Source organism: Condylura cristata, unplaced genomic scaffold (assembly GCF_000260355.1).
Source record: "Condylura cristata isolate star-nosed mole 26May11 unplaced genomic scaffold, ConCri1.0 scaffold00025, whole genome shotgun sequence".
NCBI classification, from domain to species: Eukaryota; Metazoa; Chordata; class Mammalia; order Eulipotyphla; family Talpidae; genus Condylura; species Condylura cristata.
The window spans coordinates 26,186,364-26,209,677 of record NW_004567126.1 but is presented as its reverse complement, the minus strand read 5'-3'; the positions used below and the strand labels follow the sequence as shown (position 1 = coordinate 26,209,677).

Sequence of the window (23,314 nt, the reverse complement as noted above, 5' to 3'; positions counted from 1 at the left end):
AAAGCTGATCAGAGTTACCATGTAATGCAGCATTTCCTAGTTAGAGACCCAATAGAATTGAAAACAAACTCAGACACGGGACATCAGTGTTCACTGCAGCATTATTCACATCAGCCAAGAGGTGAGAAACAAGCTAAGTGTCCAACAGATGAATGAACAAAATGCGGCACGATACCTCTCAGCCTTGAAATGAGCTTGTTATGTAAGTGACAACATACATGTACCTTCAAGTCATTGTGCTAATTGTTAAAAGCCTTGGTGTTGACAAATGAAAATATTCCATTTAACATTCTACTTTATAAAATATCTAAAATAGTCAGAATGAAAGTATTATTAGCAGTCATCAGGGAAGATGAGATACTACTACCTGATAAGATTACCTGAGCTTTTTGGGTCAATAAAAAGTTTTGACTATAATGGTGATACTGTGCAACTAATACCATGTAACATGATTAAAATTACAAATCTATAATATATATATTTTACCACAATAAAGATTTTAATGGCCCAATTGAGAAGATATTTCACCAAAGTAGATAAAAGAATGGCCTCTAAATATTTGAAAACATTAGTAGCCATCAGATTAATAGGAAGCAAATCCATAATTTGAAATCACTTCACATCCACCAGAAAGCAAAGACTTAAAATTCTGACAATGCCAAATTTTGTCAGGGACGTGAATCTGATAAAACTGCCACCACCCTTGGTGAGACTGGAAGGGAACCCTGTCCAGTTTTTTGTAACATCAAAGATAAATCTATTTTCTGGTTCAGCAATTATACACCTATAAATGCATACAAGAGAAAGTAAAGGATATTTTCACCATAGGGCTTTTTTGAAACAGTTGCAGCTTTATTTATAATTACAAGTACCTGGAAACAACAACTGTTCATCAAAAGGAGGGTAAAACCGAGTCATTCACGTAATACTACTCAGGAAAAAAAAGGAATCATACTCTGACAGTAACAGGAGTTTAAGTCTGAGTGAAATGAGGCAGAGACAAATAACCCCCATGCAGGCCCGGATAAGCCGGATGTCGCACAGCAGGGTGAACTGTGCTGCTTTCACGCTTTGTGAAGCAATTCCCTTGGGAGAGAAGTGGCTGTGAGGATGCTAGCAAGCTCTCAGGGTGGGGAGACACTCTTCCCTCAGTTGGGGAGCACATGGTAGGTTGTGGGAGCCTACTGGACTGAGCACTTGGGGTACTTGGTGAGTAAATAATGCTCACTTTGCAAATTTGTACAGAAACTTTAAAGTATAATTCATTTTGAAGATGGTCAGGAAGAGGCTTTCAACTATCGGCACCAGAGGTTATTACTTATTTCATGTAGATGCTATAAATTTATTTTTAACATCAGATTTATCACAATCAACTTCAACTTCAACATAAAAGCCCATCAGGAAGTCTTTTAAATATTTCCTAAATAATCAAAAAATAAGGGGGGGGGGTGAGGGAAAATTTATTCGTCCTGTATGAAAACTTTGTCAGGTCACACCCTTTATGATAATGTGATTTAGTCACCAAGTAAGACAGATTTGGAGTTGGGGTTATGTATTTTGCTGTCTTATAAGACAACCTTTTATACAAGATCGTTACCCCTAGCTCCACATATGGTAGTTCAGCTTTCTTAGAAATGAATTCAGTTGTTTCTCCATGAGAGAGACAGAGACACAGAGAGTGAGATAGAGACAAGAAAGACACACACAGAGGCACAGGTAGAGACAGAGAAGGAGAGACCGAGAGCAAGACAGTGGCAGAGACAAGACACAGAGCAAGAAAAAGTGACAGAGAGCGAGACAAATGCACAGAATGTGACAGAAACTGAGAGTGAGACAGTCACACACAGAATCACAGAGACTCAGAATGACAGATTGAGGCAGACCAAGACAAGAGAGCAAGACGGAGAGTGTGGGACAGATCAAGACACACACAGAGACAGAGAGAGACAGTGACAGAGACACAGGCAGAGAGCTAGACAGAGGGAGAGTAAGACAGACACCGAAAGCAAGACTGAGAATATGAGAGAGAGAGAGATCAGAGCAGAGAGCTAGACAGAGAGAGACAAAGAGGGAGAGTGACAGAGCAAGACAGAGACGAGACAGACACACAGCGAGGGAGTGTGACAGAGAGCAAGACAGTGACAGAGGCACAGAGAGCGAGACAGAGTAACGGAAACAGAAGAGACACAGAGCAAGACAGACAGAAAGTAAGTGACAAAGACAGTGACAGAGAATGAGAGCGAGACAGAGTCAGAGTAACAGATAGAATGAGACATAGAGACAGTGTGAGACAAAGAGTGACAGAGAATGAGAATATGGAGGGGATCCCAGACTACTTGGCCTACCAAACAACTTGAATATCTGGACGTGTGTAAATTTCCTTTATTTGATCTTTATTGTTATCTTATAATAACCAGTAATTTAGTTCTCATTTAGTAAGGACCTGCACTTAAGTTAATAAACTACCTACGATCACAAAATCTGTGAGGTTAAAATTGAATGTGAACACAAAGCTAATTGATTGTAAAATGTCAGCCATTATATACTGTCCTTTGAAATCTGTGAATTCAGATATCTGGGGCCTGTGGTATTTCGGACTCCAAGGTAATCTAAAAATAGTACCTAGAAGAGGCAAGGAAGATGTGCTCTTCAGGAGCCATTCAAGGACAGCTGTATGAACAGGACCCTCGGCATTTGTGAGGACTGTAGGTTACACACAGTGGGTGAGGAGAGTGTGCTGCTAGCCTGTCATCACTTATGAGCACGCTGCTGTGTCGGCTCCGTCTCTGCCACAAAAACATGTGAGTATACAGATTACTGTTTGATTGGAGCACAATACTGTAATAACTGTGTGAAGGATACCAAATGCTTTGGGCAGGGTGTGGATGGTTGAGATAACGTTGTCGGAAATGGGTCTGAAAAGCCCAAGCAAAACCATAGGGGCCAAAAGTCAGGATTTCTTTGTTGCAAGGAACAGAAGGTGTTTGCCCATGTTAAGTAGAAAGAAATGGCTTTGGACGGAGAGTCTCTGGGAGGCTGGAAATGAGGCTGAGAGGAAGCCTGAGCAAAGTAGTGCCCCCCCAGTCAGTAGTCAGCTACATGCTGCTGCAGGCCCCACTGCTGGCCCCCCGGAGAGGACCTCCATATTCATGTCCTCTGTGGAAGTCCAGAGTGGGTGTCAGGATGGGGGGCCAGCAGTCACAAGTCTGCAGTTGGGACTGTGAAAGCAAATCACTTTCAATAAAGGGAGACAACTAGATTCTTAGGATGGGAACTTTACCCAGCACAGGAAGTATTTTCAGATGCAGGCAATAAAATGTATCCACTTAGAATGTTTAATGAGTGTTCATTCAATCAAATTAAAAAAAAAATACTTGGTCAGGACCTATGCTGGTGATTGGGGATGCCAATAAATGAGGCAGCCCGTGAATTCAGGGTGCTTGCATCTAGAAGCAGAGATAGATATATTCATTAGTAACCAGAGTACAGGATGGCCAGCTCTGTAGAGGGAGGAAAATAGACAAAAGGCAAGTAACATGAGATGAGTAGATTTGATTTGCAACAGAAAAGGACAATCCAATTTGGGGAGAATATGTATTGTTAAGAGATTATTCTTTCACGCCTTATCTTCTAGGCTAAAGAGGCAGCAGGGAACCATGAAAGTTTGGGGTACAGTTACAAACCAAATGTAGAAAGTGACCTTCAGCAAGGTATTTGGCAGTACTGCAGTGGCCAGCAACAGAAGCAGCAACATCCCAGGGCTGGTTCCCTAGAAAAGTAATGAGGGCCTGAGCCAGGGTGGTGGCAAAGAACTGAAGAGTGTTGAAGTAGTGCTGTGAGCTTACCCATCGGGTGGGAGAGCCTTTGCCTTGGTGCAGTGTGGTCGTTGGGTGCCTCGCCTGGCTCTGACTGCCTGTGTTTACACACTGCCCACAGTTCTCCAGAGTAATATTTCTAGCAGCTCAAGTGTTTGCACTTTGCACAAAGGTAATGGCCCCACAGACTACAGAATGGCCTTGATCAATTATGTTACATCCCTTTATGAAGTAGAATGATTGTTTGCTTAGCTGTCAGGCGCACAAAGAGCAGTTCCTCTGTGTTTTCAACAAGTCACCATGAGCCTCACCTGAGCTGGATGCCAGGCACATGCGATCAGGAGCTAGTGGTTCTTCCATCCAACAGGACAAGGGCTCAGGTTTCTGAGATGAACTTCTTTTGTATTGTATTTGACAATGGCTCATCTCTCCTTCTCTCCTAAAATTTAAATGGGAGATCCTTGATAAATCCAGTTACACTTCAGACCATTTAATTAAAAATCTGTGAGGTTTTTTTTTTTTACCATGGGAAACCATATGTACTCCTCTAGCAATAGTGAGGTCATGGCACTGGAACCCAAACAATCATCTCATAGCTCACTGGTGCCCATGCCAGAGTCCATATTCTCCTCCAAGTTCATTATTCAGTTTTTTACTCTTTGTATTGAGAGAGATCATGCTTTGCTTTTCTTGCAAAGCTGTATATTACTTTGATAGGAAATCACACATTTCATGTAAACAAGTTCAAGAAATTCTGATTGAGCGAAGAGTTCCTCACCTGTGATGTCCAGAGGGCTTTCACACAGCACCTCACCCCAACGCCCCAGTGAGAAGGGAATGAGGAGGTGAAGAGTTGTGAGGGCAGTGGAAGACTTGCCTCAGACACAGTCACTATGCTGGCAGGAGGTACAGCTAAGCCAAGGCAGAAGGAGTCCTCAGGTCCATCCCCGCTGTGAACTGGTTAGCACAACAGTGGTTCTCTTCTCTCGCTAGTGGATTTCCACATGAGTGCAGAGCTGTCTGCAGGGCAGGAGGATGCCCCAGATGGGGAAACAACTGTAAGAGTATCTGCATTGGGAGAAAACCAGAAAGCAATACTGTGTGTTAGTTCTAACATTGTTTTGTGTTCTCTGCGTAACGAGCCTCTAAGTTAGCAGTAACTTATATCTGCTACTTCATCAGTTTGATTCCCAATTGTCACAGTACATTTGTTGGAGAGCCTATTCTTTGTGGTTTTCTACTGGCCAGTAAGCTGTAGACTAAGTTTCCATTTATATGCAAAACGTCCCTCTTCCTTTTGCTCTCTGGAAGAGTTGTGTAAGATGAAGCTAAGTTAGATGGCGATATCTGTAAAGCTATGTGGTCTTGGTGTGTGTTGGCAGGACAACTGCTAACTAGACAAGTGCAGTAGGTACAGGGCTTTGTTTACTCTGATTCATGTTCTGAGTCTTAACAGCTGCATCTCCTAGTCTTTCATGTTTCCACCTCTTGTATAACTTTTTTAATTGGTTCTCTTCCAGTTTTTACTCCCCTCTTCAATTATGTCTATTCTTTAAAACTGCATGTTGTGTGATCTTTTTGTGTGTGTGTGTGTCTGACACTGAAAATTTATTCTCTCAGAAATACTGTACAACACCAGCATGTTGTGTGTGTGATCTTAACAAATATTCAAGCATAGTCAATGCTGAGAAGCGCAGTTTAGTATATAGCTACAGGAGTTTCAAAAGGGTGAACATAAGAGAGTAACCCAACCCACAACAAGAAGTTGACAGGCTCCTGAAAAGTCGCCTTTATGCTTCTTTCCAATAACTCCCCTCTCCGCACAGAGGTAATCATAGTTACTTCAAGTTTACAGAGCCGTTCAATCCTGTATCCTTGCTGATTTTAGGCACAGAAGCTTTAAATAGGTGATTGGTGAATCATCTGTTTCTCCTTTCAAATCTAAATGTTTGCATTAAGTAATTAGAGAATTTTTCTTAGGTGTATATCTTCCTAGTGTTACCATTTTACCATGAAAAACACTGTACCATTTTACTTCTTGTCTTAGTCTGTTTTGCTTACTATTTATAATAGCTGGCTAATTCCCTCATGATTACTGCTTGTCCGGTGTATCTTTCACTATTATATTTTCTACCTATTTGTATCTTTGAATCTAAAGTACCTTATAGAGAAACAGTTGTTTCTTGCTTTTAAATCTCGTCTAATGCTCTCTGCCTCTAGGTTGGAGAGGTTAATCTAGTCCTATTAATGTGATATTTGCATGGTTGAGTTTTCATTTGTCATTCTATGCATCTCATATCATTATTTCTTTTTCTTCTTTCCTTTTTGTATTTATAAATACTTGTTAGAATACTATTGTCTATTTTTTATTTATATATCCTTAGTTGTTGTAGAGATCAATATATACTTATTTAACCTGGTACAATCTGCTTTATGTTGAAGCTAATAACTCCAAGAAAATGTAACAGTATTGCCATGACACTCTCCATTTCTATGTACCACCTACCCCCGGCTAGTACAACTGTTGTCATAGACCTTATACCCATGTTACAAACTTTAAAATAGTGTTAGAGACGTATTTTTTAAAAATAACTTTTTTCTTGAGTCATTCCTGTTAATTATGTCTCCAAATGGGACATTTTAGATGAAACATCTACTCTCAGTTCTGATCTACACAGCACAGCTTCCAGTGTAGGTTAGAGTTCCCATCGGGTGTCCTTTCTTTTTAGTATTAAGGGCATCTTTTATTTGTGGAGAAGCAGATCGGCTAGCCCCAAACTTTTCCATTTTTGAAGGATGCTGTACCAGACGGAGAGTCCTGGCGTGATCTCTTCTCCCTCCATCGGCACTTTGACTATGTTGCGTCGCCGTCCCTGCTGTCCCCTGGATGTGATGAGTCGTTTTTCCAGGATCTTCTTTGACTATGTTGCTTCAAGTTGTTTGTATATTTATACCACTTGGTGTTTTTTAAGCTTCTTGGCTCATGAATAATTTTTCAACCACATTTTTGGGAAAACTTCCTGCCACTTTCTCTCTTGTCCTTCTTTCGTCACTCATTGCACTCACATAGGCATGACTCAGTCTCTGAAATTCTTCACTTTCCTCTACCTCACTAGTCCTCTTATTAATTTCTATTTACCTTCTTTCTTATATACTGACTTTATATCAGATTTGCTACTGAGATAATCTAGTATGCTTTCATATCTGTTATGGTGCGTGTCAACTTTAGTTTCTTTTCCTAATAGCACCCCGGCCCCACCCTGTGAAGCTCCTTGTCATCATATTTTCTGTAATTCTTCAAGTATCATTTACTTTAACTCAATGAATGTACCTCACAGTCTTTGGTAATTCTTTGACAAGTTCAGCATCTGAGCCCACTCAATATTATTTCGGAAACTTTCCTTCACATACCTTTTATTTATTTACTGAAAATCATACATTATGTCAAATCTGAATTCGGATTTTTCTTGGAATTAAACCACAAAATCTGTCTTCACTACAGTATGTAGATTTCGATGTCTGGGCTTAGATATTGATTCTTACTTTCAAGGCTGTCCCTGCATATGCGGAGCTAGCAAAACTTGTGCTCACAGACTCCCAGCCTCAAAGCTTCTGTAGCCTCTGTCCATTCAATGTTCATTCAAATTTCAATCTGTTCTCAAGTCAGGTCTTGCATGCACTTTTCTATTTTATAGGCTTTCCCCATATCGCCTCCGGGTGGACAGAACACTTGTCCAGCCTTCCTGTGACTCTCACTTGCAGTCTCTGCTAGACAGCTGCCATTTCCCCATGCAGGGCCGCAAAGTTAGGAAATCTGTATTTGCTTATTTTTTTAAATCAAGTTCACCACTTCTGGCCCCCACCCCTTCTACCCTGCCTCCCAAATCAAGTATGCCCACTTTTTCAGTGAAATGACAATGACAAATCTACTGCCCTGGTGAACTATGTGTGTGTGTGTGTGGGGGGGGGGGGTTAGGAATGGCCCCGCCAGAAAGCCAGGGGTTCTCACTGATCCCATCTGTACTTGTAGCAGTTTCTCTAAGGGTAAATACTTCTCAACTTGTTGGCTGCTTTTTGTCAGTTTTACAGAGCAACAGATTTGTTGTTTCCAACAGTTTTATACAGCTTCATGGAGTTTATTTTGTAGAAAGGGCTCACCTAGGTATGGCTCGGAGATCCTCAGTTACCTACTTTTTGAAATTATACAACATTTTTTATAAAGTTGTGTCTTTTCAGATTCATTCTATGTTTTGCCCCATCCTTAAATGTTGACATTTTTCTAGTGTCATAAAACTCACACTCTCTAATTATAGAAAGGAGTTATACTAATCTGTTCAGGCTACCACATGAAACAGCAAAAATTTGATTGGTAATTTAAGTACCATTGTTTTACATCCGTGTTAATTTTCTGACAGTATAGATTTCTCCTACCACCATGCATCCATAGTCCATATGTTCTCTTCCTCCTTCACCCCAGTATCTCAGATCTATTATCAGCTTTCAAGGTAAACAGTAAAAATAAATTTTCTCACAGTTTTGGAGGGTGGGAAGTCTGAGGTCCAGGTGTCCAACAGTTCAGCTCCTGGCAAGGGCCCGCTTCATGATTTCGGACAGACATCTTCTCAATCTTCACAAAGCTGAGGGGTGGAGAGAGAGACAGCTCATTGGCAGTAATCCCAGCATGAAGGCCCACCGTCATAACCTCATTTCCAAATATCATCAAACCGAGCTTAAGATCTCAGTGTATGAACTTTTTGAGACACAAACATTCAGTCCACAACAGGAGGGGTGGACTAGGGTCTCTTGAGTCAGAAAAGGCAGGAACAGGTGCAGAGTAGGAGTGGGTGGCTGGGGCACAATGGTTTGGAAGGGGCCGACACAGGCAAGGACTCGGCTGGCCTGCTAGTTGTGACTCAGAGCAGCACTAGCAGGTATGGGATGAAGAATACTTGTTCAGCATAATGAACTTCAACGGCTCTGGATATCACAAAGTACTGACAGAGAAATAGAAAACATGAGCTTTTGTTGGGGGGGGAAATGCTATACAAGTAGACTCAATGAAAGAATACCTTTTTGTTTCCACCTTGGTATATTTTCACTAAACCTGTAATTCAATCTTAACCATTCTGACTAATCAAGATTTGGGAAAAGACCTATTTACCTATAGACTAAGTATAGTGACATGTTAACATATATCTGAAGAGACTTAAAGATAACAAGGGAGATATTAAGTAAGAAACGAGGGGGAACGTAAGTAGGAATACTGAGATGACAGGTGATAATTGTGAAGATAAAAAAAAAAATTGCTAAAATCCAGATTCTCCAGATCTAGCTATTCTGAAAAGCTTATCTCATGAAGCTCGGGGACACTCAGATGCACAGGATATCAAGCGTAGAGTGCACTTTTATGAGTGATGATACTTCAGCATGCAGGTCTCTCTTCACCAGTGCAAAAGCAAGCTCCACACCACCCCCGTGGCCGTGGCTTACCGGGCTCAGCCCTGCGTGCTGCAGCGTGTCTTGCTGCCTGGGACATCCCTGGGCCACCACCCACTGCAGCTCGCACAGCCACTCCGGCACGGGACAGGGGGGTGCCGCGTTCAGCTCTTCTGTCTTCATCTCTACTCATTTCAGGACATGCTACAATGGGTTAAACATTTAATAAGAATTTAATCATTATTCTATGGAGATGTCCCTTATATGGTAGGTTGATTTATTTCTTCCAAATACCTGTGCTTCCAAGAAAGAACACACATTCACAAAGGCTCTGGTCCACTGGCTCCATCCTCTGCTTGCTCTAAATGTCACAAGTGTGCTGTTTTCCAGGCACAGGATGCACTTTAGCCTGGATTTGAGCAACACTTGTCATGCAGAACCATACACACGAGTGAGGTTACTTGTTACACAGTGTAATCTAGTGGGAACTTGCTAAGTTGTTTTATTATCCCTATTTTGTACACAACATGGAGCCATAGAAAGGTGTAAATGGAATATAATTGTCTGAGAATGTTCAGTGAGAAAGGGGTGAGCCTGAAGGCCCCCACAACTCTATCTTCATTATTTGGATGTAATACATTTTATGTGGGTCTCGTTCTGATCTGACTCCATACCTAGACCTTTGTGACTCCACATAACCCACTGACAGACTCATTGGGCTATCAGCCTGAGACTCAACTACCCAGAAGCTCGAATGAACAACAGTCACTTGTTAACAGTGACCTGCACAGTCAGTTTTTTCAATGAACATATGCAGGGCATCTTTGGGTTTACTGAAAGATGCCTGACAACATCTCATTGATACTGGGAGTTGTTTTAGAGTTCTCCATCTGCTTACTGGCTGACATTTTCTAGGCTAATATTCTTTGGACTTAATCCTAGTTGTAGTGGAAAACTCAGTGGGAATGAAAGGGCTCCAGTTCCAGCAATAACACTTGTCAAGGGTCAACCTGGAATAAAGCCCTTCTCCATCCTCCCACAGCATCAGCCACATGATTTGCTAAGGAACAACACTTCTGCCTCAGTGTTAAAGGAATGAGAAGTGATGGTGCTTTATTCTAATCTCAGCATGAGCAAAGTTTTAAAAAGCCATATGCATTACAAACTTAACTTGCAAAGAGAAATGTGGATTTCCAGGTAAGTGGAGGGAGGGAGATGAAAAAGGAAATTATTCTCCCTATGCAACACTTCACAAAAATTCCTACATTTGTTTTGTCTTTTTTTCTGTAATGGCTGAAATGAACACCTTGCTCTGAGTTGAAACTAGCTGCCTGGAGTAAGGCAAGGGAGAGTGGTTAGAGAAGGGGAAAGAATATTTGCTATACACGAGGTTTCTGTTCTTGCAAGTTCATGCAGAATGATCAGTTCTCTGGTGATAGGCATATGCAAAATCCTGCCACATTTGAGACAGCTGAATAAGTCATCTTTTCATTTATTGAGGGTCTTCGATGTGTCAAGCATTATTTAATATTAGAAATACAGCAGAAAAACAGAACAAAGTCCCTAGTGTAAGACAGTTTTAGTGGAGGCCAAAACTGAGGAAATAAATGTGCTGTAATAAGTTTAATTTCCAAGAGTGATACATTCTCTGGAGAATTAGAGTGAGGACTAGAGACCAAGTTGGGATGAGGAGGTGGACAAAGGCGGCTGACATGGCCTGGGAAGACACTGAGGGTGATGCTGGAGCTGAGCTCTACAACAAGAGAGGATGAGGGAAGAACCCTGTAGATGAGAAAGAAATGTGCAATTACAGAGACACAAGATAGAAACCAAGGCCAACAAATAGGTTCCACAGCAGTCAATTTGAAGGGAACTAGTAAGACATGTTCTCCAATGAGGCTCCCTTTTGGAGGGCTTCTAGGACAGGAGAGAGATTAGAGTTGATCCTGAACTTATCTGAAAACCACTGGGGAGCTTTATTCAGGGAAGTGATGTGAACTTGGTCACAGCTTTAAAAGAACACCTTGATTCCTTTGTGGAAAAGAGTCTCTGAGTCCAAGGCAGGGACTGGGACAGCAGTGAAGAGTCTAGTCGAGTGAAGGCAGACTAGACCCCATTTGAGTCCACAATGCAGCGTAGACGTGGGCGAGCAGGGGATGGGCAGACAGGTCAGTTTGGCAGTGGGTCCAAGGGACCCACTGATGGGTTGGCTCTGCCTTGGAAGTATCCTTGTTAGCTTTTCTTTCATTTGGCCATGCTAGTAAGACAGAGGAGTCAGCTAAGGTGAGCTGGAGGATGAAGAGATTTCTAGTGGGCACCGTTCTAGACAACAGAGATCCCAATGGACATGCCCAGTGAGCAGCAGGATGCCCAAGTCTGGAGATGACAGATCTACTAAGCAAGGGACATGGATTAGAGATTCTCACTGTGTGACATTTAAACCCCAAACCTGACCAGAGAGCCGATAAAGACCACTGAAAGCACATTTAGTACAGTGTGTTCAGATCCAGAAGTTCCCTACCATCCGCACAGAAACAGCACAATGGCTACTCAGTAAAATATTCTGCTAATGAATGATCAGTTACCATAAGGACTGCCTGATTTGTTAGAAAATTAGTGAAGATGCCAGTCCTTAGCCAACATGATTTAGCTACTAAATTATGCTAAATTTATCATACTTTATGGGAACAAATATTGGGGAGTACTAGACTCTGACTCTTGGTTTCATTGCATTGATTGCATCATATTTCACCCGCTTTCAATGTCCCTTCTGGTGGTGGGGTTCATTATCCTTCTGACTTGAGTCAGACAAAAGCTTGCATTGTTTTATCAAAGTCCCCATTTGAGTCCACATTTGGTGTGGAGGCTTTCCTGTCCTGCCACCAGGTGACCAGATCACTTTGTGGGAGTTTATGAATGTCTGAGTCCCTGTAATTGCAAAGAGTGAGCAAAGTATCAGCTCCAACAGTAGTTTCTCCTGCCACAGGGGCAGACACTTCAGGGAGGTGGTGTCGCTCACTGGAATAACAGGTGTCTGTTACGTGTTACCTTGGCTTCTGTTGTGCATCAGAAATCCTCTCATGGGCAGATTTTGGTTTTTGTTTTTTGTCTTTTTCCTAGTTGCCAATTCCTTCTGCTCCATGAAATATCTCCTACTTCAGCATCTTGCTTTCTATAAAGGTTGTGCCTCCTGTAATGTTCCTCCCATTGCCAGCTCTGCAGATTCTCACCTTTCCTCAGGTCTGGAGTTGTATGGCACTGTATACTAAAATACAGTGTCCTCCTGCTTCAGGAATACAAACTCCTAGTATCTCCCTAAGGAAAACTGACCAAAGTCCCCATTCCAGTCACAGCATTAGGTTACTGAACCCCTCGCTCCCCAGTGTACCCAATAGACAAGAATGAAACCAGTAACAGGATAAATTGCAACAAGCACCCTCATTTGATGGTGGAACAATGGGAATAAGCAGCAGAATCTAACTTGTGGCTGTCCTGCCATCCCACCTGGGGGAGGGAACTATTCCAAGAAAAGCCCTTGTCCATATCCCCATGAATTGTCTCTCCATTCGGGGATGCACTTCACTTGCCATGACCCACTTTGGTCAGATCTACCGTGGGAGCTGGGGTTCGGCCCACAGGTTGTCTTGAGCCCCATCTCCTTGGGTCTAGACCAGTGGTCCTTGTAGCAGAGAACTCACTGTCTCGAGACTGTTTCTTAGCAATATTTGATTCCACTGCTTTCCACTTGTCAATAATTACACTCAAGTTTATCTCTAAACCCATTCTCATACCCGGTATCCTTTTTTTTCCTGCTAAGGACCTGCCTTTCTTTATCTCCCCATTCAGCTGAAGGTGACTTGAGACCTTGGCAGGAAACTATAGCCATAGTCATAGTCTCCCCACTGCCTCCACCAAACCATTTTATCACCCTGAAAGGATTAAGGGGCTACTTTAATTTATCCTTACTTTTTTAGCGTATACTAGCTATACCCTGGATTTCATTCTTGCTGTAAATTTCAGTTATTCAAAGCACCTTTCAGTTTTTCTTTTCCAGCTTTCATTATTGAATTCAAGAGGTAACTGTGTCCACTGTACTGAACAATCTCTGAAATTGCAGCCCTCCTATTTTTTTCATTCTTGTTTGAATTCTAACCAATTCTTTTCTCTGCTTTATTCTTTTTCCCTTCTGATACCTTGCTGAAAACAGCTACCAGAAATGAATACATATTAATAACCTTATGTTTTCAACCTCCTTCCTGTTGCTGTAGGTTCATTTAGTGCATGATTGGCCTCCCAAGTTATTGCAACCATAAGTTCTACCAAATGTTTTGTCAATGTATATAATATGGAAAGAAAACCCAACTCTTCAGCTAACTTTTCAGAATAGATTCCTTCCTACCCACCACCTGATCCCTAAGCTAATGACGTATGCAATAGACTGGTATTTTTTGTGTGCGGTGTCAAAGTAACTAGTCACTTGTGCATCAGCCAATATAGTCTAAATTATATTGGTTAAAGGCGCAGCCTTGAAAAATTAAAATAGTAAAGGTTACTTCTTAATTATTCTTATATATCTGACATGGTTTTGCTGGGGCTTTTTTGGTGTCATTTTGCTTTAATGATAGGTTGATGGAGAAGCCATCGTCTTGAAATTTGTCATTTTAGAGTGAAAACATGCTCTGGGAAGTCCCACACAAACAGTTAAAAATTTCAACCACAAATAGACACATCACTGTGCTTACAATGCATTGCCCAGAGATAGTCATACAAAGACATAAGAGGTCATGAAGTTCAGATTTTCAGTGTCTGGAAGAAGGAAAGAAGCCAAATATTAAGCACACTGATTGCCCTGTCAATCAGTCAAAAGAGCAGAGCCAAAGGGGGAAGACACACTCGCTGAAGAGCACTCCTCGGCTCCTGTGCTGGGAGGCAGGCAGCACTGACTTGCCACTATCTGAACTACCCACCCTTTCGCCAGATCCTGCATGTTTGGGAGTCTAGGACCCAGAGCCTGAGGGAGGTCCAGTGACTTGCCTAGCTTAGCACAGACAGCAAGTGCTAAGTCTTAGACTCAAAGGCAGATCTACCTGGATTCCACATTCCATTGGAAACTGAAGGATACCTCTCCCTGCATCTAGTATTTCACTTACCATGATTAATTTTCATTCTTGGCACCTGCTATTTTAATATAAAATATTGTCAAAACCCATTACCTCTCTTGCAATCAAAAAGAAATATTTCTAAGTTATGTGATAGGCATAAAGAAATTCCCTTATTAAACAGATGTCAGTAAAAACTAAACCCCCAAATCCCAAGACATTGCATTATTGTGTCCAGATGCTGGGATGACAAGTTTTATCTACATGTCCTCCATTTGTTTCCATGCTTGGGTTGGTTCATTTTTGCTCTGCAATTGTCCTTGGGGGCATTTCTGCTTAATGGAATAAAAAGATCAATAAGCAAGACTATTTTATTAGCGTTAACACATGGCAGAATAGCTGGCCTGCTGGTCCCAGTTCTGTAAGTCCGCTAATAGGACTTCAGTGCTCTGCTCTTTGTAACAGCCTTTTTTCAGGGAAAGCAGATTGAGTGTAGAAGAGAGGCCCAATGAAATTATGTAAATACCAGGCTAGATCCAGGTGTTCTTGAAGCCAAATGAACCCCTTTGTCCTCCTGCATAAGCACCCCCCTTTAACATAGACTCAGTGTGTTAGTTACAGTGTCAACATAACTCATGATGGTCACGGCCCTTGAGCTATACTTTCTACTCGTCATGACTAGACAAGCTCCTGCCTCGAGTGCACATGAGCAGACACAGTGCGGCTCTTCCCACTAGGCGGCACATACTGGTGTTGATATATCGATTTGGCAGTATTGCCAATGAGCTTTACTTCAGAGTTGCTGACAACAATGTCACATTTTGAGACCAGTTTTTATTCTAGCTCATAGGAATAAAGAGCCTCCAGAGCACAGGACGGTCTGCCCCAACCTGTCAGAGAGTCTGAGGTCGAGCAATGGGCTCCCAGGGGAGAAGGGCGTGGGCAGGGGCGAAAGCTGCTGAGGGTGGCAGAGGCTATTGGCACTGGTAACTGTGAGGATTCCACACCTGCGTAATGGGAAGCCAAAGGAGTGACCGCGTAGCACTTAGGGTGACCACGCTGGCTGTGGAGGCCAGCATGGGCTGTATAGCAGCTGCCATGGTAGCAGAGAGGTGGTGATGAGGATGACCCCTTGGGCAGGTTACAGTAATAAGGCACCATCACCATCGCCGATGCCCTCTCTGTGAGAGGTGGGGCTTAATTCCCTTCCTCTTGAGTGTGTGTGGGACTTGGAGACTTGCATGTACTGACAAGACTACTATGACAGTGTGACCTCAGGTTCAGTTGTTCCTCATTCTATCACGGGGGGCGGGGGGGAGCCAGGTGGCACATTACAAGGATTCACACAGCCCTTTGGGGAACTTCAGGTGAGGAACTGAGGTCAGTGTCCAGCACCAAGCAAGGGACTGAGGCTTCTGCTAAATATCAGATGAATAAAGCATCTGAGAGACAAGAGCCTGTTCCAGCCAACCCTCAAGCTCTGCAACCCTGGTGCCATCTGGTCTGCGGTCACTGGAGAACCTAAGGCAGGGTCTCCCAGGTACACACACAGCTCCCAGCTTCCTGCCCCAAACCACTTGTAGTCCTATATATTGAAACTTAGGGACACTTGATTATCTGCAACAGATAGAAAACAGGACAGATTTATCTCTCTGCTGAGGTGCTGGCTGAAGGAAAAAGGAATCTAGAAAAGGGAGTTGGAGGGAGGGAAATTAAATACCTTACAGCAATGTGACCAAGTGCAGAGAGGCTGAAAGCCCATGAGTGCATCTTCCTTAATTTTATGAATATAAGGATTTTGGCTAATGTAGATTTTTCTCTTGTGTTATATAATAGCTATGTCTTGAGTATACAGTTAACAGCTAGCATGAACCTCCCAAAAAAGGGCCTCAGTGTCGCTCATACGGGGAAAGGGTTGTCATGTTTTCCTTTGTTGGTGGGGTGGGGAAGTGTGACCAATTATTGTATTTCTCTGGAAGTTGCTAACACCGTGTTTTTAAGAGCTGTAGCTGGTTCCCAAGCTGGCAGTGTGTGCTGTGGGAGCTGGAAAGTGGCACTTGCTTAGGCTGAAGCAAGTTTTCAAGAAATCTCTTCCTTACATTTTTCTGGTTAGAGCCAAGGAGATATTTTCGGGTGATGTTTGGAGGGTAGAAAGACTGGAGTCATTTTGTGCTTTACATCACCGGGAGTTTGAGGCAGTGAGCAGCAGCCAGGTCTACAGCTGCTCAACCTTCCCTTGGATTTGCCTTTAGGGACCTTTGCGGCCAGCTATGGCTTAGTCCCATGAGAAAGGGCACCAGGCTGTCCAACAGGAAGCTGCTTCCTTTTATAGCAAACATTACAAATATTGCCAAATTTACTATCTTGAATCGTTTCCTCCCATTCTCTCTTGAACCCACTCCATGTCAGCTTTCTCCTCTACCACTCACTCCATGGTACCCGTCTCCTGGTCCCTCACAGGGGCATCTTCCTGCCTCTGCCAGCTTCTCAAACACAAGTCTGCCTTGGCCTCACCAACTGTTCCTTTGTTGGTTCATGCAAGTTTGCTTTTCGCATTGTCCTGACTTCCAAACTGCCCAGGCCTCACTCTGAATAGTCATACTCCCTCTGTTAACTTTTTATTTCTTGGAGCTCAGAGCTTGCCCCTGAGCTCCCAATCATATGCCCGACTGCTTACATGTCCACTTTATCAATTAACGATTCCAAAAGTACATGTCTAAACTCCACCTCCTGATCTTACCCTCACCATAGCCCTACCCACAGAGCTGCTCTCCTCACAGTCCTTCATTCAGTAAATGACCTAGGGGCACCTGTTAGGTTCACTCCTTAGACTAGACAAGTATATCGGTAACTCCCCATCACTCCAAGTCTTTTATCAGAAGTTATTTTCTTGTGGACAAAGTTCTCTGTCCATTCTACTAGAAATCACAGCCGCACCTGAGCCCTTTATCACAATCTTGTATCTTCTTTCCCTTCCTGTTCCATTTTCTCCACACTATTTGTGAGCTGCCTTGTATACTTTCTACTTGCTTGTTTGTGTATGGTCTCACCTCACCAACATACAAGCTCCATAAGGATTATTTTCATTTTTTTCTCTACTGCATCCCCAGTGGCTAGACACTGTCTGGCATGTGGAAGGTAGTCAATAGCTATTTCTTGAATGGATATCCTAACCTCAACAGCCCCGAATCTCTTATGTCTGTTTATACTTCAGTCATTCACTATGATCCAATCAAGTGCAAACCCATATATGCAAATGAGGAAATGAAAGCCTAAAAATCAAGTGACCTGCCATAATCCCACAGATCGTGACAGGCTGTCCCTGGTGTTCAGGTCCATTGTAAGGGCACATGACATGTAATTAGATACAAAGAAAAGCAGAGGCTGACAAATTTCAGATAATTTGGAGCAGTGAGGGCCAGGACCAGTAAATGTGCATCTTATATGCATCCTATAAATACTTAATAGCCCAGCATGCCCCGCCCTGTTCTTGGGTCTTTGAATACAAAGATGTGCCACTCAGAGGAGACCCCAGACCTTCTGGGACTGTTGAAAGGAGACACTAAGCAAGCAATTATGACAAATATGACAGGGCACTGGGCAAGCACATAGCAGAGACATCCCCCCGGGAAAAGGCTTCCCAGATGAAGTTTCAAAGCAAGACTTAAGAATGTGTAGGAGAAACTGAGCTTAGCTTTACCTAAGCAAAACTGTCAGATCTGTGACTATCATCTTACTACTCAGACTCTTCGAATTCAGATCATTAGCTAAGCTATCTAGATGCCCAGTATCCCCTCAAAGTTTACTGCCATGTGCTCTCTCCATCAGCCCTGTCATCCTGGTCAGTAATTTTCTTTCTCTCAAAGAAACTACATCTTATTTAGGTTAAAACAAACAGACTTCTTTAAACCAAGTCTACAGTGTCAGTAGAGTCCCAATGTTTGGCTTCCATGAATGAACCCGGAGGGTGAATATTTTCCAAACAACCTTGTAAGTGCATTACATAAATATGTGGGCTTACTTGAGAGCCTGCTCATCTCAAAGTACCCAGTCTACTGAGATCTCACCCTCTGTTTCTATCCTGGCCTGCTTTCCATTTGAAAGTTGATGAGGATACTGTTCTGCTAGTGATAAAGACAGAAAATTTATGAAGGTATATGAGCAGATTATGGGGTGACCTAGCTGTTAAATTTTATCTATACCATAAACAAAGAAGGATGAGAAACATTTACTCTGCATTTCAAAGAACTACCCATGAAGAGAGACTGAAGCCAGCACAATTAAATTTGTCTTAAAAATGTCATTGCATTTTAGACATTTTTGTATATGGTTTCTTGCTCTCTCTTTTTTTTTTATAATGAAGCTTTATAAAACTCCCCTCTCATTTGGGGAACAAGGCACTAAAGAGCAGTGACCAGGAGATTATAGTCCCATTACATTACAGGTTATGAGCTAAGTGTCACCCCGTGTCTCAGTGTAGCAGTGATTAACCTGCAGAGATGCTCTCTTCTTTCTAACCTGCTTACATTACAGTGCAAAGCCAGACAACAACCCCTAAGCCTAGATAGGATGAATTGTCATCAGGGATGCTGGCAGGAAGCTCAAACTGGAAATGTGAAGTAAACGGGCTGCATTTGAGAGGTGCTGAGAGGTGGCAGATGCTCAGACTGAAAATTAGAGCAATCAGGTGTTTCTAAGAGAACCGTCTGCACCTTGAGAGGGCAGAATATTTATGACCTCTGATGTCAAACCCTGACCAGAGCAGCTGGCAATTTCTTCTGATTCAAGTAAAATGAATTAGTGTCCCACTTTTCACCCTCCCTTGTTCCTGTAAGGACATCCCATTTCCTAGGTATGTCTTTATCTGTTCATATACCCATATATACAAACACATATAACAGTAAATATTCTCTGCCCACTGCTTTACAAAGCATTTTATTATGCACATAGGGCTATGTCATTACTCTCTTGAACCACTGTTAAACCACTGATTTAACAGATAGAATGATTCTCTATCCAGCCTCACAATTGACTTTTCCATCTCTACAGTGACTTTTCACCTATGATAATGTTCATATATGTTCAAGGATGTTAAAGGAACCACCTGTAATGAATGGCAATCATTTGGGATTGAACACTCAAGTTCCTTTGAGATTTGCTCAATTATTGTAGGTGCCAAATCCAGACCTAGAGATGAGTGTGTGACGCCCTGGCATAGGCAGTGATTCATGCAGCCACCCACGCAATGGTTTCATTTGCCACCATGGTAGTTAACATCATGTCTGCGTTACAGTAAGTGTTCACAAATACATCAAATGTCTATTTCTTAATATTGGGGGATCTAGGAATGCTTTACCTATTTCCAGTGATATGCTGAGAGGTTAAAAAAAAAGATTTGTACCATTTGCCATTTTCTGTGGTAAATATTCTCAGAATGACTGATTTTAAGTTACCGATGGGATGTTATTGAAAAGATGCATAGTCTGTTTTGCCAACCTTTGAGTCAGCTTAAAGAAGATACAGTCTCTCTATTCATATTCCCAATTGTTTCTATGCCATATATTTAATGACCTGCCAATTCACATAGTGATTTTGCTTGAATTTGTGACCTCTGGTATAAAGAATTAAGACTTGGGACCTTGGAAAATGGCTTATGCTCAACATTTTAAGACAGGTGGTTTTTTACAGTTGAAGCCTTAAGATAAAAAGAACTGACCCTATCAAAGAAATGGTAAGCTGGTTCAGGGAGAGCAGACACAGACGCAGTGTGCCAATATACCCATATGCACCTTTAGCTGGTCCCTTTTTTTTTTTTTTTTTTTTGAGAACTTGGCCTTTGCATTGATTTGGGGTATAAAAGTTAGAGCAGGGATGGTAGGATGCTGGGATCACAGACTTGAGTCCTACAAAACAGCTAGTTTGGGAAAGAAGCTCCTGAACGGTCAGTGTATAGCTGGTTAACCCAGCACATATCTAGGCTATGAATGGGCCTTATGCCTTTGACCAAAACAATCCAGTAGTGGCATTGAAATAGACACACAGATCAGTGGAACAGAATTAAGACAGAAATTAGCCCACATTTATATGGACAGTTAATAAAGGTGTCAAGAATATACAACAGAAAACGAAAAGCCTGTTCGACTAACGGCATGAGAAAACTGGACAGCCGCAATAAAGAACCCACATCACTATCTCACATATACACAACCATTCATTTCAAATGGATCAATGATTTGGTTGTCAGAACTTAAGCCATTAAAAACAGAAGAAAACAGGCAAAACAATCTGTGACATTGTCTTAAAGGATGTCTTTGAGGACAGGACTCCAACAGTGAGGGAAACAAAATTAGAAATAAACACAGATGGACTACATCAAACTTAAAAGCTTCTTCAGAGTGAAAGAAACAATCATTGAAATGAAAAGATACCCTACTGCATAGGACTAAATATTTTCACATCATATATTCAACAAGGGGCTAATACCCAAGATCTTAAAATAACCCATACAACTCAACAACAAAGAGCCCAGTGAAAAATGTAGAAGAGCTAAATAGACGCTTCTCCAAAAGACATATGAATTGGCAAATAGGCACACAGAAAAACACAAATCAAAACTTCATTAAGCTACAACTCACGTTTGGGAGACTGACCCGTATTAGAAAATCCAGAAATGGCCAGTGCTGGAGAAAGTGTGGAGGAAAATTAAACCCTCCTACATGGTTGGTGGAAATATAGACTAATTTAACCCCCCCAAGACAATCCAAAGCATTATAAATAGGTCTATCTTGTGATCAATTCCACTGCTAGTGTCTACTTGAGTCCAAAAAACCCAGTAATTGAAACAGTGACAAGTGCATGCCTACAGTCATGGTGGCACTGTGTCAGCCAAGCAGTGGAAGCAACCTAAATGCCCAACAGCAAATGAGTGGGTGACAAAGGGGTGATACCCAAACTCGGTGGACTACTGCGCAGCTATGAAAACTACAACCTTGCAAGCTGTGACAACATGGATGGATTTGGAGGGCATTATGCAAATTAAATTAGTCAGAGACAAGCACCAATTTATTCAATCCTGTGATAGATAAAGGAGCAGAGCAGAAGCAGCCCAGCCAGCCCTTGCTGTCTGAGATGGGGCTGGGCATCTGTCCCCAGAGGTTTCCGATACAGTTTCTAAAGCAGCCCTGTCTGACTGAATCCTTTGTCTTTGCTCCTCAGGAATGCCACCTGACCTCCAGCCCACTGAACTTGGAGATCTGCCCTCCTCTGCATCGCTTGCACTCAGAAGCAAAGAAGTTAGGAATTTGAGTAACTTACATGCACTTTTAGACTTTTGTTCTCTTTTTCATTGTCAACACCCCATGCCCATGGCTGTCCTGGGCTCAGCACCTCCTCCAGGCATCTTCCTCGGGGACCCCACATGCTTCGCCTTGTTTTCTCATGTTGTGCCCTGCTCCTTCCCTCTTACCCTCACATACTGGTTTCTTTCACCTCGGTGCCCAAGTGCCTCAACCTCCTGCTCCACCCTGTCTGTCAGGGAGCCCTGTATCTGCACTTGCTCTCTCTCTGCCCAACCCCATCGTCCCTAGTCAGCCACTGTCATTGTGAAATATTCGGACACTTCTTCTCCCTGTGTGTCACTCTGTGACTGGTGGGTACCTTCAGCATCTCCTCCAACTGATGTGACACGTCCTTGGACAGCCTCTTCCTAGTGGTGTGGGCAGCTCTTTCAAGACCAGACATTTGCAGTTGTTGACTTAACATTCTACGGGTATTTTATGCAATTACGAGGAACGTTTGTGCTCATAGCAGAAGCTATGTGACACAAGCGTCTGTTCCTTCCATTTACATACTTTATATTGATTTTAGTTGCAAATATATATACTTTATATTTGTGTGTATCTATGCATATCACTTATGTATATATCTACATGTTACACAAGCATATGACATGCATGCTATTTTATATATGTTATGATATACATGTTATATAAAATAAATTCATACAAAGCATATTCTAGATTATCACTGCCTTGTTTTTTGAAAACCAAATTATCTTCCTTGCTCACCAAGCCTCTCTCCATTTTCATCTGGGCATACAAGAAGTCACCTTTACTTAGGGTGGACCTTGTGACCAGCTCTGACCAGGATATGATGTGACATGCGTCACACTAAAGCCAAAGCTTACAGCATCCAAAGAGCATGTTTTCTGCACTCTGCCTCTTTCCACAGCTCCGTGTGGATGGCTTAAGTGCTGGGGTACTCTGGCCAGTGCAGCCGCAAGAGGCTGGCCACATGCAGACCCCTCCACTGCTGGGAGGGGTGCGGTAGATTCTCAAGGGTGGAGACTGGAGGTTGTTCCTCACCTGACATACAGGCACCTTTTTGTCCTCCTCAGGTAAGAGATGCCATGCTTACTATGGTGTTGTACCTACTAAATTGAATTGAAAATTGCTTTTTGGATACACTTTGCTGACCTTCTACTGTCAAAATGTGAAGACACAGCGATGTTCTAAACCCACCCCCGTTTCTTACTGTTGCACTCATTCTTAATGTTGTTCCCTCAGTCCAGAAGGGTTCCAGGGAGTCTTGTAGTCATGCCTGGGTCAAGTCCCAATTCCATTATTTCTGGACATGACAAATGTGTTACTCAGGTTCTTATCAGTGAAACCCTGCTAAATTCCTAGCCCAAGCACAGAGGCTTAGGAATTAAAGCATTCTGTGAAGTGCAACCCCCAGATAGGACCCACCATTTGCTCTTTATCTACTGGCTAAATATATTCCTTTGCAGCCCATCAGCCAGCACTACCCAGGTGCCTTTGTTTATACATTTTATTGCTTTCTAGTAGACTGTACACTCTTCAGGGGCAGAGACCTGATTCTTATCTGCATTTTCTCCATCCTTGATATGCCCAGTTATTATTGGAATGTTTTATAGTTTTAGGAGTATGTTATGATTTTATATAT

At 42.4% G+C, this 23,314-nt stretch overlaps 1 long non-coding RNA gene across 1 annotated transcript in view; it reads left to right on the top strand.

Moving 5' to 3' along the window:
* Nucleotides 1–22,289, top strand: part of LOC105854064 — a 165,951-nt gene extending 143,662 nt beyond the window's left edge. The window contains exon 3 of the long non-coding RNA XR_001145790.1: nucleotides 21,566–22,289. This is a non-coding gene — a long non-coding RNA (uncharacterized LOC105854064). The remainder of the gene's footprint in view (nucleotides 1–21,565) is intronic.
* The last annotated feature ends 1,025 nt before the right edge of the window (nucleotides 22,290–23,314 follow it).